Genomic DNA, 3,056 nt, shown 5'->3' on the forward strand with positions numbered 1-3,056 from the left:
GATTTTTCCAGGCCAGCCATTTTCTCTTCTATATCTGAGATTCTATTTTCTGAATGATCTAGTCTGCTTTTAATACTTTCAAGGGAGATTTTGATTTCCTGTATTATAGACTTCATCTCTAACAGTTCTGTTTGAGTCTTTTGTAAAGTGTGTTATTCCTCTCTTAGATCTTGTAAGAATCTCATCTCCCGGAACTCGTCAACTTCTTTCTCCTTTCTCTTTAGCAGTTCATTATCTCTCTTCTCTTCCATCTCTGTTAACTCCTTCTGAAGGCCTGGCTTCTGCTACTAGCTTGTTTGCCGGAAGTTCAATTATCAGTAGAATGTCTTCATTTCTCTTGTACCCTGCAATCCCCTAAGGTGAAACCTTAAAAAAAAAAAAAGAGAGAGAGAGAGAGCTGTGATTATAACCAAATTTTACAGATAAGGAGAGAGACTTGCTCAAGTTCACATGGCTCATAAAGTACAGTGAAACTTGGATCCAAGCCTGTGCTTCTGAGACAAACGTTCTTGCCTTACAACTTGTTACTTAAGTTGTGGTCCATGGCAGCATTAGAAATCATGGGAGCTTGTTAGAAATATATAACCCAGGTCTCACCTTAGTCAGGACTAAATCGGAGTCTACATTAACTATGACCCTGAATACCTCTCTGTACATTAAGCGTTGAGATGTGCTGCTTACAACATATTCTCCTCTATAAGCCTGGGAAGTGCTTTGAAATGATGCAGCTTTGAGACACGGCTGTGTATAATCTGCCTATCTCATGCAGGGATTTGTTAATTCCACTGTAAAATGTAAGAATCTTTTTTTAAATTTTTATTTATTATTACTATTATTATTTTTTTATTATTACTATTTTTTTAATTTGACCAAAGAGAGGCAAGCCACCAGGTCTGGGACTAGAACTGTGGTCATCCATTTGAGAGTCCTGTGCCCTAACTACCACACCACCTATGGGCCCCAAAATGAAAGAATCTTTAGTTTACCTCCATATTATCTCTGGAGAGGGTCAAACCCTCCAGTTCAAAATCATACAGTGATATGTTTTAGAACAATTTTCAGAAAGAAGTATGGTGAGGGAGAAAGGGCATTCCATCAGGATTTCTGGCCCAGGTTCCACTGTTGATGAATGAGGTGAACTTTATAGTCATTGAATCATTCTTGACTGAACTCTTGGGTCAATGGAAAAGTCATGATGCATTTTTGCATAGAAAAACAGAAAAATATGTCAGGACTTTTCCAACAACCCAGTAGATACTGCGATGAGAAAAAGTTTTGAAAATTTTCAAGTGCTGGACACATCTGTGGGGAGCATATATTTAGACATCATCTTCCTTGTGAGAGAAATGAAGACATTTAGACCAGATGATCCAAGGGTCAAATATCCAGAGGAACAAACCCTTCTGGGGAAGCCTATTTTGGGTTGGATTCTACTGTGCTCCCCAGGGATACAATGGCAGAGAGATTTGAATCAAATCAGGATGGGTAGAGTGAGAACTCAGGTCTCAAAAAGTCTTCAAAGTCCCTTTTAAATCTAAAAACTTCTGATCTTATGCCATTCTAACATGAAAAAGGAATCACAGAATTCTACATCAACTGGTTGCTCTCTGCAGCTCCCACTTCCAGGAACGAGAGCACTAGTTTATTCTTTAAGAAGTTGGATTTATAGGACAGCCAATGCTGTGGTGATTAAAGCAACTGTTTCCCACATAGCTGGCTACATGGTTTGAGTCCTGGACCCAGGGGCCTGAAGGTCACATTGGATGTGTGTGCACGCATGCCCAAAATCCTGAAAGGAGAATGGAAAAGAAAGGAGTTCATATGTTCACCCCCAGGAGAGTGCTTTCTCCCTCTCTCTCTGTCTCTGGTGAGCATATGTACCCTATAGCAAATTACCACAAAAAAAAAAATTAAAAATTAATTAAAAAAAGAAAAAGAAAAAATGAATTTGGCTTTATAAAAGAGTAGAGTTTAAATGTTTTCACCACAAAAATGATGTGTGAGGTGACAGATTTGTTAATTAGCCTGATTTATATTCCACATTGTAAGCATACATCAAAACATAATGTACCTCGGGAACCAGCAGTTAGCGTAATGGCTATGTCGCTGGACTCCCACGTAGTCGACCGCGGTTCGTGTCCCGGACCCGGTGGCTTAAAACTCACGCCGGGCACGTGTGCGTGCGTACCCAAGATCCCGAGAGGAGAATGGAGGAGAAGGGATTGCGGCGTGACCATCCCCCCTGGGGGGTGATTTCTCGCTTTCTGTCTCTATGTCTCTCTCTGTCTGTCTGGCGAGCGCACGCGCCCTACAGTGAAAATCTCTCTCAAAAAAAAAAACAAAAAAAAAAACATAATGTATCTGTAGATAATACAACCATTATTAGTCAATTGAAAATTAAATAGAGGGAGTAGCAGGTGGCATAGTGGTTAAGGTGCTAGACTCCAACATGGCTGACTGTGGTTTGAGTCCCAGACTCAGTGGCTTGAAACTCATACTGGGCGCATATGTGTCCATGTCCAAAATTCTGAGAGGAGAATGGAGGAGAAGGGATTGTGGCATAGCTATACTCCCTTAGCGTTGATTTCTCACTTTCTCTCTCTCATCTCTCTGGAGAATATATGCATCCTATAGCAAAAATCTCTCTCTCTAAAAGAGTAAGTAAACTTGGGAACCAGCAGTTAGCGTAATGGCTATGTCGCTGGACTCCCACGTAGTCGACCGCGGTTCGCGTCCCGGAGCTGGTGGCTTAGAACTCACGCCAGGCACGTGTGCATGCGTGCCCAAGATCCCGAGAAGAGAATGGAGGAGAAGGGATTGCGGCATGACCATCCCCCCTGGGGGATGATTTCTCACTTTCTGTCTCTATGTCTCTGTCTGTCTGGCGAGCGCACGCGCCCTATAGCGAAAATCTCTCAAAAAAGAGTAAGTAAACTAAAAATAGGGATGGGGCTGGCAGGTGGTATGACAGTTAAGGTGCTGAACTCTCACATGACTTAATTTGAGTCCTAGACCAGGCAGCTTGCTTTCTCACTTTTTCTCTCTCTTTCTGCCTC

This window comes from Tupaia chinensis, unplaced genomic scaffold, assembly GCF_000334495.1.
Source record: "Tupaia chinensis unplaced genomic scaffold, TupChi_1.0 Scaffold000561_1, whole genome shotgun sequence".
Lineage (NCBI taxonomy): Eukaryota > Metazoa > Chordata > Mammalia > Scandentia > Tupaiidae > Tupaia > Tupaia belangeri.